At 44.7% G+C, this 16,497-nt stretch overlaps 1 protein-coding gene across 2 annotated transcripts in view; it reads left to right on the forward strand.

Moving 5' to 3' along the window:
• LOC121282102 (gamma-aminobutyric acid receptor subunit gamma-4-like) overlaps positions 1-16,497 on the forward strand; it is an 885,955-nt gene that overhangs the window by 325,963 nt on the left and 543,495 nt on the right. The gene's annotated exons all lie outside the window — the stretch shown is intronic.

The following is a 16,497-nucleotide window of genomic DNA, read 5'->3' on the forward strand; positions in this document are numbered from 1 at the left end:
TGAGGGGCCTGTCTGACATTGGTAAACATTTGATCCCTTACTGGCTACCCGCTACTGCTGATGGTGGGGGAAGCGGGTGGTGGGGGGGCGGTAGAGGGAGGGTGCAGTGTGGGGTGGGGAATGGAGGGTAGTTGCTACCTGTTAACTCCACCTCCAGCAACATTGCTTGAAGGCGAGTTTGTGCTAGGGACCCCACTGGACACCCAATTTTCAAAGATAAAAGCAAAGCACTGCGGATGCGCAAATCTGAAGTAAAAACAGAAAATGCTGGAAAAGCTCAGCAGGTCTGGCAGCATCTGTGGAGAGAGAAACAGAGTTAACATTTCGAGTCCATATGATTTCTTCACGATCTAAAGAGAAATAGAATAAGAGGCAGAGAAAGGACCCCCAGGTCTACTGATGCGGCACTGAAGACATTAGTCATAGAGTTGGACAGAAGAAGAGAGGCCATGTTTCCATGTGTTCCATGTAACCTTTCTGAAGGGAATGGAAACAGGTGCCCAGGGAGTTGAATGGCCAGAGTCAGGCACTGGAGACCTATTCCATCACACAGCAGTATTCCATCACCCTATTAAATTGGATTTTGTAGATGTGGGCATGCTTCAGGGAGTCAGAAGGTGAGTTGTTTGCCACAGGATTCCTACCCCCTGTCCTGCTCTTGTAGCCACTGTATTTATGTGGGTAGTCCAGTTCAGTTTCTGATAGTTGATAGTTCAGCGATGGTAATACCATTGACTATCAATGCGAGATGGTTGGATTCTCTCTTGTTGGAGATGGTCATTGACTGGCAGTGATGTGGCATTAATTTTACTAATCACTTGTCAGCCCAAGCCTGGATATTGTCCAGGTCTTGCTGCATTTGGACATGGACCGCTTCAGTATCTGAGGAGTCGTGAATGGTGCTGAACATTGTGCAATCATCAGCGAACATCCCCACTTCTGACCTTATGATGGATAGAAGGTCATTGATGAAGCAGCTGAAGATGGTTGGGCCTAGGACATTACCCTGAGGAACTCCTGCAGTGATGTCCTGAAGCTGAGATGATTGACCTCCAACAACCACAACCATCTTCCTTTGTGTTAGGTATGACCCAACCAGCGAAGAGTTTTCCTCCTGATTCCCATTAACTCCAGTTTTGCGAAGGCTCTTTGATGCCACATTCGGTCAAGTGCTGCCTTGATGTCAAGGGCAGTCACTTTTACCTCCCCTGATTGGTGCACAATGAATGCATCGTGGCTGCTGCCAGGATAGTGGGTATTCACTAACATGATGTATGACAGTGACCTCACACCAACTGCACATTTGGAGAATGGTAGCCCTTGCACTTTCTGTCCCTCTCCTGGTTCTGACAAGGGGCCTGCAGAGCTATGTGTGCATGGTGAATGGCACTCTGCATTACTAGTAATCCTGGTGGAACCATGTGTGCTCTCATTCCTACTTGTCAAGGGAGAAAACAATGAAATCTCCTTTTCTGAAATAGATGGCCTCCACATCTCCTGGATGTATTGTTGGATGGCATTCTGAGATGTGTTTGAGATATCATCTGGTCCCACATGGAAAGATCTAGAAACATACGATTTCAATGCTCCTCTGCCTTGACAGGCATTAGCAGTGCTCTCCTCCCCCTGGTGTGAGGTTTTAGGTTGGGCTCTAGCAGATGGCACAGTTCAGTGACCACCTCAGTGTTGTACTTGAGTTATCTCAGGCACTATTCTTGAGTCACATGGAGGAAGGAGTGCTCCCAAAAATCCATTGTGATCAAGGCCTTCGATGTGGACCCCTCCTCCCCCTCCTCCCCCTCCCTCTTCACAGATAAGCGTCCTCTCTCTGCAGCCTTCAATTCATTTTGTGGTCATGTAATACCCAAAGACAATGTAACCACATCCACCCATACCCCACTCACCAAACCCTGTGTCCTTCCTGATTTTAAGTAGCAGCAATAAAACATGTCCAAAATTACAGTAGGGTGCAATACTTCCACATCTCAGCTTAAGCAGATGTCAAAAGCACTCACCTGCAAGTTGATGGCTGGACCTTTAAGATTAGTGGGATCCCTCAAGCTGCTAAACGCCTGTCAGCTGGGAATCAGCACAGGCCATGCACAGACAAAATCCCTCAAACTGACGTCAAATTGGCCAGAGTGGCTATTTAATCTCTAACAGTACCACTCAGGAAGCTCCGAGGGTACACCCGCACCTGCCACCTTTTCAGCAGGGGGCAATACACAGGCCACACTGAAAGGCATTTGAAATGCCAGAATTTTCTTCCATGACAATAGCACCAGTGATGCTACAACGACCAATTTCACACCCACGCTGTTTATATCATAACAAATCTCCTCATTCTGCCTCTTGTTCCTTAACGTCTGCCTTCTGGTTGCCAAGCCTTGTACCAGTGGAAGCAGTTTCTCCTTATTTACTCGAACAAAATATTTTGAATGCCTGATTAAACCTTCCATTCACTTTCTTGGCTCTAATGAGAACAACCCAACTTCTGCCCATTCTAACTCTTCAGAAAATGGGCATTGCTTTACCAGTCTGGCCCAGTGACTGCAGCAGACACACACACTGGAGCTAGAATCTTCCAGCCCCCCCCGAGTGCGTCGCCCCACCGTGGGTCCCTCGTGCAGTAGGGCCAGCGAGCCATTGAAATCTGTTCACATCGGTGGGACTGGAAGATCCTACCGGCGTGAGGGGCTAGAAAATTCCGGCCTGGGACTTTGTCAGGTGACTGTCCTTGTCCATATGGTTGGTGCTGAGTTTACATAGCTGTGACCCAGGAAACCCACTTTACTTCCAGGCATTGTACCATGGATGTGAAACCCCATGCCCTTTTCTAGAATGCAAAGCTCCCTTCATGAACTAATTGCAGTTGTGAATGTGTTACATCAAGATCAAATATCTGACTTTGTCCTCTGTTGACCCTGAGTGCTGTGTCCAGCACTCTCTATCTATCCTGGTACCTAGACAAGTTCAGCTGCCTCAGCTTTTCCCAGTCCCAGTGGGCTCTTGACAATGAGACTGTCCCTGACAACAGGAGCATCAGCTGCCTGCTGGTCTTCACAACTTCGCTGGGTTGCTTTAATGCACCAGCTCCTTTGCCTCGAACTCCACCTGAGGTTGGTGAGGTCTCTACTGGCGATGGTGCAAAGTTTAACAGAAGACCGGTTCTTCGCTATTTCAGGCCTCATCCCTGTTTAATAAATTGGTAGTTGGTCACAATATAGCATTACTTAATACAGCCATGTACAGTACTAAACTAATTAACCAGCTAGTTCCGATTTCAAATCTCAACAAGGCAAAATGTGAACTGTGCTCAGTAAAGCAGGTGATTTGTAGCAGGTACCAGATAAAGTGGCTGTGAAAACTGTTGCATTTTCATAGAACCAATTCATTCAGTCATGCCCTTCAGGGAAGGAAATTGCTGTTCCTAACTGTTCCAAACCTACACATGTCTGCAGCCCCCCCTCCCCCCGCCATAATCGGTGGATAACACTTACAGCAATCAATTAATGTTGCCTCTGTAGTGTTTCTCAGCCAAACTAAATAAAAATAACCCCAATAAACCTGTAAAATAGTACAGATACAGAAATGTATTTTGTGCCCAGGATAAAATTCCAAACACTTCAAGATCAGGGTTACATTTCCCCAGAAAACCTTGAATGTAGGAATTCTGGCCTTTAGAGATTGATTGTTCCACTAATGCCAGACTAAAGGAAAGAAGGAACTTGTGTTCATATTACACCCTGCCTTGATCTTTTTCTGTTATTTCATTCCTTCATTGAGAATTGCTGCAGTGTCAGTGTCTTTCGGATGAGTCATTAAACCAAGGCCCCAGCCTCTCACGAGAAATAGCAGGGGAGTTCTCCCTTAAATGCAGACAGATACTTACTTCTCAAACAGCATTACTAACGCAGACCTGACAACATTGTTGCTTGTGGGAGCTTGCTATGGATAAAATGTCCTAAATTCTAACAGTGGCTATACTTCTAAAGCATTTGATTAGCTGTTAAAAAACTTTTGAGACATCCTGAACTTTCCAGGTTATGCTTTTGCTGAAATAACTTATTACAACAATTTTGGGTTAGGGGTGGTTGCAGAGTGAGGGACAAAATATTCAAATCGCATACACACAGCTTTTGAGTTTGATTCAATTTGCATTCGCTTGAAATTTAAAATGTCAGCTTCACATGTAGCTGTACACATGTGAGGGTCAATGTATATCTTTGAGGGTCAGTGTCAGGTTCAGTGTGTTCAGTTCAATTTATGCTTGTCAGTGGCAGTGTATTTGAGCAGTGTAAACATATCAGGGTCAGTGTATACTCGTCAGGGTCAGTGTATTTATGAAGAGTGTATATCTGTCAAGGTCAGTGTATTATAGGTCAGTGTCAAGGTCAGTGTGTTCAGCTCAGTATATACCTGGCACGGTCAATGTATTCAGGGACAGTGCATATCTGTCAGAATCAGTGCATGCCTGTCAGGGTCATTGTATTCAGGGCAATGTAAAACTGCCAGTGTCAGTATATTCAGCTCAGTGTATACCTGTCAGGGACAGTGTATATCTGTCAGGGCCAGTGTATTCAGCTCAGTATATACCTGTCAGGGCCAGTGTATACCTATCAGGGTCAGTGTATTCAGATCAGTGTATACCTGTCAGAGTCAGTGTATTCAGCTCAGTGTATATCTGTCAGGGTCAGGGTATTCAGCTCAGTGTATACCTATCAGGGTCAGTGTATTCAAGGTCAGTGTATACCTGTCAGGATCAGTGTATACCTGTCAGGGTCAGTGTATCCAGAGTCAGTGTATACCTGTCAGGGCAGTGCATTCAGAGACAGTGTATATCTGTCAGGGTCAGTGTATTCAGGGTCAGTGTATACCTGTCAGAGTCAGTAAATAAAGGGTCAGTTTATACCTGTCAGGGTCAGTAAATAAAGGGCCAGTTTATACCTGTCAGGGTCAGTGTTCTCAGGGCAGTGTATAACTGCCAGGGTCAGTGTATACCTGTTAAGGTCTATGTAAACTTGTCAGGGTCAGTGTATTCAGGGTCGGTGTATACCTATCAGTGTCAGTGTATTCAGCTCAGTGTATACCTGTCAGGGTTGATGTATCCAGAGTCAGTGTATACCTGTCAGGGCAGTGTATTCAGAGACAGTGTATACCTGTCAGGGTTTGTGTATTCAGGGTCAGTGTATACCTGTCAGAGTCAGTAAATAAAGGGTCAGTTTATACCTGTCAGGGTCAGTAAATAAAGGATCAGTTTATACCTGTCAGGGTCAGTGTTCTCAGGACAGTGTATAACTGCCAAGGTCAGTGTATACCTGTTAGGATCAGTGTATACTTGTTAGTGTCAGTGTATTCAGGGACAGTGTATACCTATCAGTGTCCCTATATTCAGGGTCAGAAGCAGCTCACACATGAAAGTCTTCAGCAGCCCCACATTCAACAATGAAGCATCAAGTTTATAAAAATGATAAACACAAGCTCCAGCGTGCTCGAAGAGAAACACAGAATGACTCGTAGAATTCAAAAGCTGCTGAACTGCAAAATGTAGCTGAGAGGCAAGATCCGTGTTTTCATTATGAGCTGCAGACTGTATCAGGCCCATGCACCACGACCTTTATCTTAACAGCTGATGGCAATGAATAACCGTGGACAAGGCTGCCAGAATGGAAAGGTAGTGTAAGCAATTTGTCAAGACCCTCAAAAGAGGCGACATCTGTCAAGCTCAGTGTTTTCACGGTCAGTGTATACCTGTGAGGGACAATGTATTCAAGGTCAGTGTATACCTGTCAGGGCCAGTGGATTCAAGGTCAGTGTAATCAAGGTCAGTGTATGCCTGTCAGGGTCAGTGTATACCTGTCAGGGTCAGTGTATTCAAGGCCAGTGTATATCTGTCAAGGTCAGTGTATGCCTGTCAGGGTCAATGTATTCAGGGTCAGCATATGCCTGTCAGGGTCAGTGTTTTCAGGGTCAGTGTATAACTGTCAGGGCCAGTGTATTCAGGGCAGTGTAAACCTGTCAGTGTCAGTGTATCCAGGGCTTTATAAACCTATCAGGGTCAGAGTTTTCAGGGTCAGTGATTGACTGTTAAAGTCAGTGTAAATCTGTCAGGGTCAGTGTTTTCAGGGTCAGTGTATAACTGTCAGGGCCAGTGTATTCAGGGCAGTATAAACCTGTCAGTGTCAGTGTATTCAGTGCTTTATAAACCTATCAGGGTCAGAGTTTTCAGGGTCAGTGATTAACTGTTAAAGTCAGTGTAAATCTGTCAGGGTCAGTCAATACCTGATAGGGACAGTGTGTAACTGTTAGAGTCAGTGTAAACCTGTCAGCATCAGTGTGTTCAAGGTCAGTGTACACCGTCAGGGTCAGTGTATACCTGTCATGGTCAGTGCATTCAAGGTCAGTGTATACCTGTCAGGGTCAGTGTATTCAGGGCTTTATAAACCTATCAGGGTCAGAGTTTTCAGGATCAGTGATTGACTGTTAAATTCAGTGTAAATCTGTCAGGGTCAGTCAATACCTGATAGGGACAGTGTGAAACTGTTAGAGTCAGTGTAAACCTGTCAGCGTCAGGGTATTAAAGGTCAGTGTATACCTATCATGGTCAGTGCATTCAAGGTCAGTGTATACCTGTCAGGGTCAGTGTACTCAAGGTCAGTGCATACCTGTCAGGATCAGTATATTCAAGGCCAGAGTATATATCTCAGGGTCAGTGTACAAATGTCAGGGTTAGTGTATTCAGAATCAATGTTAACCTGCCAGGGTCAGAGTATACCAGTCAGGATCAGTGTTCTCAGGGTTAGTGTTTACTTGGCAGGATCAGTGTGCTCAGGGTTAGTGATTACCTGTCTGGATCAGTGTGCTCAGGGTTAGTTTTTTCCTGTCAGGATCAGTGTGCTAAGGGTTAGTGTTTACCTGTCAGGATCAGCGTGCTCAGGTTTAGTGTTTACCTGTCAGGATCAGTGTGCTCAGAGTTAGTGTTTTCCTGTCAGGATCAGTGTGCTAAGGGTTAGTGTTTACCTGTCAGGATCAGCGTGCTCAGGGTTAGTGTTTACCTGTCAGGATCAGTGTGCTCAGGGTCATTGTATACCTGTCTAGATCAGTGTGCTAAGGGTTAGTGTTTACCTGTCAGGATCAGTGTGCTCAGGCTCAGAGTTTACCTGTCAGGATCAGTGTGCTCAGGTTTAGTGTTTACCTGTCAGTATCAGTGTGCTCAGGGTCAGTGTTTACTTCTCAGGATCAGTGTGCTAAGGGTTAGTGTATATCTGTCATGGTCAGTGCGCTCAGGGTCAGTGTTTAACTGTCAGGATCAATGTGCTCAGGTTTAGACCTTACCCGTCAGGATCAGTGTGCTCAGTGCCAGTGTTTATCTCTCAACATCAGTGCGATCAGGTTTGGTGTTTACCTGTCAGGATCAGTGTGCTCATGTTGAGTGTTTACTTGTCAGGATCAGTGTCCTCAGTGTTGGTGTTTACCTGTCAGGGCCAGTGTGCTCAGCGTTAGTGTTTACCTGTCATTATCAGTGTGATCAGGGTTTGGGTTTTCCTGTCAGGATCAGTGTGCTCAGCTGTAGTGCTTACCCGTCAGGATCAGTGTGCTTTCAGTTTGTATTTACCTGTCGGGATCAGTGTGCTCAGTGTTAGTGTATACCTGTCAGGATCAGAGTGCTCAGTGTTAGTGTGTAGCTTTCAATATCAGTCTGATCAGGGATAGTGTATACCTGTCAGGATCAGTGTGCTCAGGGTTCATGTTTACCTATCAGGATGAGTTTGCAAAGTGCTAGTATTTATCTGTCAATATCAGTGCGCTCAGGTTTCTTGTTTACCTGTCAGGATCAGTCTCCTCAGTGTTAGTGTTTACCTGTCAGGATCTGTGTGCTCAGTGCTAGTGTTTAGCTCTCAATATCAGGGCGAACAGGTTTGGTGTTTACCAGTCAGAATCAGTGTGCTCAGGTTGAGTGTATACCTGTCAGGATCAGTGTCCTCAGTGTTAGCTTGTAGCTATCAGGATCAGTTTGATCAGGGAGAGTGTTTACCTGTCAGGATGACGGTGCTCAGTGCTAGTATTTACCTGTTAATATCAGTGCACTCAGGTTTAGTGTTTACCAGTCAGAATCAGTGTCCTCATTGTTTGTGTCTATCTGTCAGTATCAGTGTCCTCAGTGTTAGTGTTTACCTGTCAGGATTAGTGTTCTCAGGGTTCGAGCATAACTGTCAGAATCAGAGTGCTCAGTTAGTGTTTACCTGTCAGGATCAGTGTGCTCACGGTTCGTGTTTATCTGTTAGTATCAGTGTCATCAGTGTTAGTGTTTACCTGTCAGGATCAGTGTGCTCAGGGTTCGTGTTTACCTGTCAGGATGAGTGTGCAAAGTACTAGTATTTATCTGTCAATATCAGTGCGCTCAGGTTTAGTGTTTACATGTCAGGATCAGTGTCCTCACTGTTTGTGTGTATCTGTCACTAATAGTGTCCTCAGTGTTAGTGTTTACCTGTCAGGATCAGAGTTCTCAGGGTTAGAGAATATCTGTCAGAATCAGTGTGCTCAGTTAGTGTTTATCTGTCAGGATCAGTGTGCTCAGTGTTAGTGCTTACCTGTCAGGATCAATGTGCTCAGGGTTAGTCTTTACCTGTCAGGATCAGTGTCCTTAGTGTTAGTGTTTACCTGTCGGGATCAGTGTGCTCTCGGTTCGTGTTTATCTGTCAGGATCAGTGTGCTCAGTGTTAATGTTGACCTGTTAAAATCAGTGTGCTCAGGGTTCGTGTTTACCTGTCAGGATGAGTTTGCAAAGTGCTAGTATTTATCTGTCAATATCAGTGCGCTCAGGTTTCTTGTTTACCTGTCAGGATCACTGTCCTCAGTGTTAGTGTTTACCTGTCAGGATCTGTGTGCTCAGTGCTAGTGTTTAGCTTTCAAGATCAGTGCGAACAGGTTTGGTGTTAACCAGTCAGAATCAGTGTGCTCTGGTTGAGTGTATACCTTTCAGGATCATTGTGCTCAGAGTCTGTATTTACCTGTCAGGATCAGTGTGCTCAGCGTTAGTGTATACCTGTCAGGATCAGTGTCCTCAGTGTTAGTGTGTAGCTTTCAGCATCAGTCTGATATAGGGATAGTGTTTACTTGTCAGGATTACAGTGCTCAGTGCTAGTATTTACCTGTTAATATCAGTGCAATCAGGTTTAGTGTTTACCTGTCAGGATCAGTGTCCTCATTGTTTGTGTCTATCTGTCAGTATCAGGGTCCTCAGTGTTAATGTTTACCTGTCAGGATCAGAGTTCTCAGGGTTAGAGCATATCTGTCAGAATCAGAGTGCTCAGTTAGTGTTTACCTGTCAGGATCAGAGTGCTCAGTTTTAGTGATTACCATTCAGGATCAATGTGCTCAGGATTAGTCTTCTGCTTTCCGGATCAGTGTCCTTAGTGTTAGTGTTTACCTGTCGGGATCAGTGTGCTCTCGGTTCGTCTTTATCTGTCAGGATCAGTGTGCTCAGGGTTAGTGTTTACCTGTCAGGATCAGTGCGCTCATGATTAGTGTTTACCTGTCAGGATCAGTGTGCCCAGGTTTAGTGTTAACCTGTCAGGATCAGTGTGCTCAGGTGTAGTGTTTACCCGTCAGGATCATTGTGCTTTCGGTTTGTATTTACCTGTCAGGATCAGTGTGCTCAGTGTTAGTGTGTAGCTTTCAATATCAGTCTGATCAGGGATAGTGTTTACCTGTCTGGATCAGTGTGCTCAGGGTTCGTGTTTACCTGTCATGATGAGTGTGCAAAGTGCTAGTATTTATCTGTCAATATCAGTGCGTTCAAGTTTCTTGTTTACCTGTCAGGATCAGTGTTCTCAGTGTTACTGTTTACCTGTCAGGATCAGTGTCCTCATTGTTTGTGTCTATCTGTCAGTATCAGTGTCCTCAGTGTTAGTGTTTACCTGTCAGGATCAGTGTTCTCAGGGTTCGAGCATAACTGTCAGAATCAGAGTGCTCAGTTAGTGTTTACCTGTCAGGATCAGTGTGTTCAGGGTTAGTGTTTATCTGTTAGGATCAGTGTGCTCACGGTTCATGTTTATCTGTCAGTTTCAGTGTCATCAGTGTTAGTTTTTACCTGTCAGAATCAATGCCCTCAGGGTCAGAGCATATCTGTCAGAATCAGTGTGCGCAGTTAGTGTTTACCAGTCAGGATCAGTGTGCTCAGTGTTAGTGATTACTTGTCAGGATCAATGTGCTCTGGGTTAGTCTTTACCTGTCAGGATCAGTGTCCTTAGAGTTAGTGTTTACCTGTCGGGATCAGTGTGCTCTTGGTTCTTGTTTATCTGTCAGAATCAGTGTGCTCAGTGTTAGTGTTGACCTGTTTAAATCTGTGTGCTCAGGGTTAGTGTTTACCCGTCAGGATCAGTGTACTCACTGTTAGTGTTTACCTGTCAGGATCAGTGCGCTCATGATTAGTGTTTTTCTGTCAGGATCAGTGTGCCCAGGTTCAGTGTTTACCTGTCAGGATCAGTGTGCTCAGGTGTAGTGTTTACCCGTCAGGATCAGTGTGCTTTCGTTTTGTATTTACCTGTCGGGATCAGTGTGCTCAGTGTTAGTGTATACCTGTCAGGATCTGTGTGTCAGTGTTAGTGTGTAGCTTTCAATATCAGTCTGATCAGGGATCGTGTTTACCTGTCAGGATCGCTGTGCTCAGGGTTCGTGTTTACCTGTCAGGATCAGTGTGCTCAGGGTTCGTGTTTACCTGTCAGGATGAGTTTGCAAAGTGCTAGTAATTATCTGTCAATATCAGTGCGCTCAGATTTCTTGTTTACCGGTCAGGATCAGTGTCCTCAGTGTTAGTGTTTACCTGTCAGGATCTGTGTGCTCAGTGCTAGTGTTTATCTCTCAACATCAGTGCGAACAGGGTGGGTGTTTACCAGTCAGAATCAGAGTGCTCAGGTTGAGTGTATACCTTTCAGAATCAGTGTGCTCATAGTCTGTATTTACCTGTCAGCATCAGTGTGCTCAGCGTTAGTGTATACCTGTCAGGATCAGTGTCCTCAGTGTTAGTTTGTAGCTTTCAGGATCAGTCTGATCAGAGAAAGTGTTTACCTGTCAGGATGACGGTGTTCAGTGCTAGTATTTACCTATTAATATCAGTGCACTCAGGTTTAGTGTTTACCTGTCAGGATCAGTGTCCTCATTGTTTGTGTCTATCTGTCAGTATCAGCGTCCTCAGTGTTAGTGTTTACCTGTCAGGATCAGTGTTCTCAGGGTTAGAGCATATCTGTCAGAATCAGTGTGCTCAGTTAGTGCTTACCTGTCAGGATCAGCATGTTCAGGGTTAGTGTTTACCTGTCAGGATCAGTGTGCTCACTGTTATTTTTTACCTGTCAGGATCAGTGTGCTCAGGTTCAGTGTTTACCTATCAGGATCAGTGTGCTCAGGGGTAGTGTTTACCCATCAGAATCAGTGTGCTTTCGATTTGTAATAACCTGTCAGGATCAGTGTGCTTTCAGTTTGTGTTTACCTGTCAGAATCAGTGTGCTCAGAATCTGTGTTTATCGGTCGAGATCAGTGTGCTCAGTGTTAGTGTATACCTGTCAGGATCAGTGTGCTCAGTGTTAGTGTGTAGCTTTCATTATCAGTCTGATCAGGGATAGTGTTTATCTGTCTGGATCAATGTTCTCAGGGTTCGTGTGTACCTGTCAAGATGAGTTTGCAAAATGCTAGTATTTATCTGTCAATATCAGTGCACTCAGGTTTATTGTTTACTGTCAGGATCTTTGTCCGCACTGTTTGTGTATATCTGTCAGTATCAGTGTCCTCAGTGTTAGTGATTACCTGTCAGGATCAGTGTTCTCAGGGTTAGAACATATCTGTCAGGATCAGTGTGTTCAGGGTTAGTGTTTACCTGTCAGGATCAGTGTGCTCACGGTTCGTGTTTATCTGTCAGGATCAATGTGCTCAGTGTTAGTGTTGACCTGTCAAGATCAGTGTGCTCAGGGTTAGTGTTACCCGTCAGGATCAGTGTGCTCATTGTTAGTGTATACCTGTCAGGATCAGTGTGCTCAGTGTTAGTGTGTAGCTTTCAAAATCAGTCTGATCAGGGATAGTGTTTACCTGTCAGGATCAGTGTGCTCTAGGTTCGTGTTTACCTGTCAGGATGAGTGTGCAAAGTGCTAGTATTTATCTGTCAATATCAGTGCGCTCAGGTTTCTTGTTTACCTGTCAGGATCAGTGTCCTCAGTATTCGTGTTTACCTGTCAGGATCTGTGTGCTCAGTGCTAGTGTTTAGCTCTCAATATCAGTTCGAACAGGTTTGGTGTTTACCAATCAGAATCAGTGTGCTTTCGGTTTGTGTTTACTTGTCAGGATCAGTGTGCCCAGCGTTAGTGTATACCTGTCAGGATCAATTTCCTCAGCGTTAATGTGTAGATTTCAGGATCAGTCTGATATAGGGATATTGTTTACCTGTCAGGATGCCGGTGCTCAGTGCTAGTATTTACCTGTTAATATCAGTGCAATCAGGTTTAGTGTTTACCTGTCAGGATCATTGTCCTCATAGTTTGTGTCTATCTTTCAGTATCAGTGTCCTCAGTATTACTGTTTACCTGTCAGGATCAGTGTTCTCAGGGTTAGAGCATATCTGTCAGAATTAGAGTGCTCAGTTAGTGTTTACCTGTCAGAATCAGAGTGCTCATTGTTAGTGATTACCTGTCAGGATCAATGTGCTCAGGGTTAGTCTTTACCTGTCAGGATCAGTGTCCTTAGTGTTAGTGTTTACCTGTCGGGATCAGTGTGCTCTCGGTTCGTGTTTATCTGTCAGGATCAGTGTGCTCAGTGTTAGTGTTGACCTGTTAAAATCAGTGTGCTCAGGGTCAGTGCTTTTCTGTCAGGATCAGTGTGCCCTGGTTCAGTGTTTACCTGTTAGGATCAGTGTGCTCAGGTGTAGTGTTTACCCGTCAGGATCAGTGTGCTTTTGGTTTGTATTAACCTATCAGGATCAGTGTGCTTTCAGTTTGTGTTTACCTGTCAGAATCAGCGTGTTCAGAATCTGTGTTTACCTCTCGGGATCAGTGTGATCAGTGTTAGTGTATACCTGTCAGAATCAGTGTGCTCAGTGTTCGTGTATACCTGTCAGGATCAGTGTGCTCCGTGTTAGTGTGTAGCTTTCAGTATCAGTCTGATCAGGCATAGTGTTTATCTGTCTGGATCAGTGTTCTCAGGGTTCGTGCGTACCTGTCAACATGAGTGTGCAAAATGCTAATATTTATCTGTCAATATCAGTGCACTCAGGTTTAGTGTGTACCTGTCAGGATCCTTGTCTGCAGTGTTTGTGAATATCTGTCAGTTTCAGTTTCCTCAGTGTTAGTGTTTACCTGTCAGGATCAGTGTTCTCAGGTTTAGAGCTTATCTGTCAGGATCAACGTGCTCAGTGTTAGTGATTACCTGTCAGGATCAATGTGCTTAGGGTTAGTCTTTACCTGTCGGGATCAGTGTGCTCACGGCTCGTGTTTATCTGTCAGTATCAGTGTGCTCAAGTCAGTGTTTTCATGTCAGGATCAGTGTGCTCAGTGTTAGTGTTGACCTGTCAAGATCAGTGTGCTGAGGGTTAGTGTTTACCCATCAGGATCAGTGTGCTCATTGTTAGTGTTTACCTGTCAGGATCAGTGTGCTCATGATTAGTGTTTTTCTGTCAGGATCATTGTGCTCAGATGTAGTGTTTACCCGAAGGGATCAGTGTGCCTTAGGTTAGTATTTCCCTGTCGAGATCAGTGTGTTCAGTGTTAGTGTATACCTGTCAGGATCAGTGTGCTCAGTGTTAGTGTGTAGCTTTCAATATCAGTCTGATCAGGGATAGCGTCTATCTGTCAGTATCAGTGTCCTCAGTGTTAGTGTTTACCTGTCAGGATCAGTGTTCTCAGGGTTAGAGCATAACTGTCAGAATCAGAGTGCTCAGTTAGTGTTTACCTGTTAGGATCAGTGTGTTCAGGGTTAGTGTTTACCTGTCAGGATCAGTTTGCTAACGCTTTGTGGTTATCTGTCAGTTTCAGTGTCATCAGTGTTAGTGTTTACCTGTTAGGATCAGTGTGCTCAGTGTTAGTGTGTAGCTTTCAGGAGCAGTTTGATCATGGATAGTATTTACCTGTCAGGATTAGTGTGCTCAGGGTTTGTGTTTACCTGTCAGGATGAGTGTGCAAAGTGCTAGTATTTATCTGTCAATATCAGTGCGCTCAGGTTTAGTGTTTACCTGTCAGGATCAGTGTCCTCACTGTTTATGTGTATCTGTCAGTATCAGTGTCCTCAGTGTTTGTGTTTACCTGTTAGGATCAGTGTTCTCAGGGTTAGAGCATATCTGTCAGAATCAGAGTGCTCAGTTAGTGTTTACCCGTCAGGATCATTGTGCTCAGTGTTAGTGTTTACCTGTCAGGATCAGTGCGCTCATGATTAGTGTATTTCTGTCAGGATCAGTGTGCTCAGGTGTAGTGTTTACCTGTCAGGATCAGTGTGCTTTCGGTTTGTATTTACCTGTCGGGATCAGTGTGCTCAGTGTTAGTGTATACCTGTCAGGATCAGTGTGCTCAGTGTTGGTGTGTAGCTTTCAATATCAGTCTGATCAAGGATAGTGTTTACCTGTCAGGATCAGTGTGCTCGGGGTTCGTGTTTACCTGTCAGAATGAGTGTGCAATGTGCTAGTATTTATCTGTCAATATTAGTGCGCTCAAGTTTCTTGTTTACCTGTCAGGATCAGTGTACTCACTGTTCGTGTCTACCTGTCAGGATGTGTGCGCTCAATGCTAGTGTTTAGCACTCAATATCAGTGCGAACAGGTTTGGTGTTTACCAGTCAGAATCAGTGTGCTCAGGTTGAGTGTATACCTTTCAGGATCAGTTTGCTCAGAGCCTGTCTTTGCCTGTCAGGATCAGTGTGCTCAGCGTTAGTGTTACCTGTCAGGATCAGTGTCCTCAGTGTTAGTTAGTAGCTTTCAGGATCAGTCTGTTCAGGGATAGTGTTTACCTGTCAGGATGACGGTGTTCATTCCAATATTTACCTGTTAATATCGGTGCACACAGGTTTAGTGTTTACCTGTCAGGATCAATGTCCTCATTGTTTGTGCCTATCTGTCAGTATCAGTGTCCTCAGTGTTAGTGTTTACCTGTCAGGATCAGTGTTCTCAGGGTTAGAGCATAACTGTCAGAATCAGAGTGCTCAGTTAGTGTTTACCTGTCAGGATCAGCGTGTTCAGGGTTAGTGTTTACCTGTCAGGATCAATGTGCTCACGGTTCGTGTTTCTCTGTCAGTATCAGTGTCATCAGTCTTATTGTTTACCTGTCATGATCAGTATGCTCAGTGTTAGTGTGTAGCTTTCAGGATCAGTCTGATCATGGATAGTATTTACCTGTCAGGATCAGTGTGCTCAGGGTTCGTGTTTACCTGTCAGGATGAGTGTGCAAAGTGCTAGTATTTATCTGTCAATATCAATGTGCTCAGGTTTAGTGTTTACCTGTCGGGATCAGTGTGCTCTCAGTTCGTGTTTATCTGTCAGGATCAGTGTGCTCAGTGTTCGTGTTGGCCTGTTAAAATCATTGTGCTCAGTGTTAGTGTTTACCCGTCAGGATCATTGTGCTCAGTGTTAGTGTTTACCTATCAGGATCAGTTTTCCCATTATTAGTGTGTTTCTGTCAGGATCAGTGTGCCCAAGTTCAGTGTTTACTTGTCAGGATCAGTATGCTCAGGTTTCTTGTTTACCCGTCAGGATCAGTTTGCTTTCGGTTTGTATTTACCTGTCGTGATCAGTGTGCTCAGGGTTAGTCTTTACCTGTCAGGATCAGTGTCCTTAGTGTTAGTGTTTACCTGTCGGGATCAGTGTGCTCTCGTTTCGTGTTTATCTGTCAGGATCAGTGTGCTCATTGTTAGTGTTGACCTTTTAAAATCAGTGTACTCAGGGTTAGTGTTTACCCGTCAGGATCAGTGTGCCCACTGTTAGTGTTTACCTGTCAGGACCAGTGCGCTCATGATTAGTGTTTTTCTGTCAGGATCAGTGTGCCCAGGTTCAGTGTTTACCTGTCAGGATCAGTGTTTTCAAGTGTAGTGTTTACACGTCAGGATCAGTGTGCTTTCTGTTTGTATTTACCTGTCGGGATCATTGTGCTCAATGTTTACCTGTCAGGATCAGTGTGCTCAGGGTTCGTGTTTACCTGTCAGGATGAGTGTGCAAAGTGCTAGTATTTATCTGTCAATATCAGTGCGCTCAGGTTTCTTTTTTACCTGTCAGGATCAGTGTCCTCACTGTTCGTCCTTACTTGTCAGGAACTGTGTGCTCAGTGCTAGTGTTTAGCTCTCAATATCAGTGCGAACAGGTTTCGTGTTCACCAGTCAGAATCAGTGTGCGCTGCTTGAGTGTATACCTTTCAGGATCAGTGTGCTCAGAGTCTGTATTTGCCTGTCAGGATTAGTGTGCTCAGCGTTAGTGTATACCTGTCAGGATCAGTGTCCTCAGTGTTAGTTTGTAGCTTTCAGGATCAGTCTGATCAG

The sequence above is a fragment of the Carcharodon carcharias genome, chromosome 9 (genome assembly GCF_017639515.1).
Source record: "Carcharodon carcharias isolate sCarCar2 chromosome 9, sCarCar2.pri, whole genome shotgun sequence".
NCBI lineage: Eukaryota > Metazoa > Chordata > Chondrichthyes > Lamniformes > Lamnidae > Carcharodon > Carcharodon carcharias.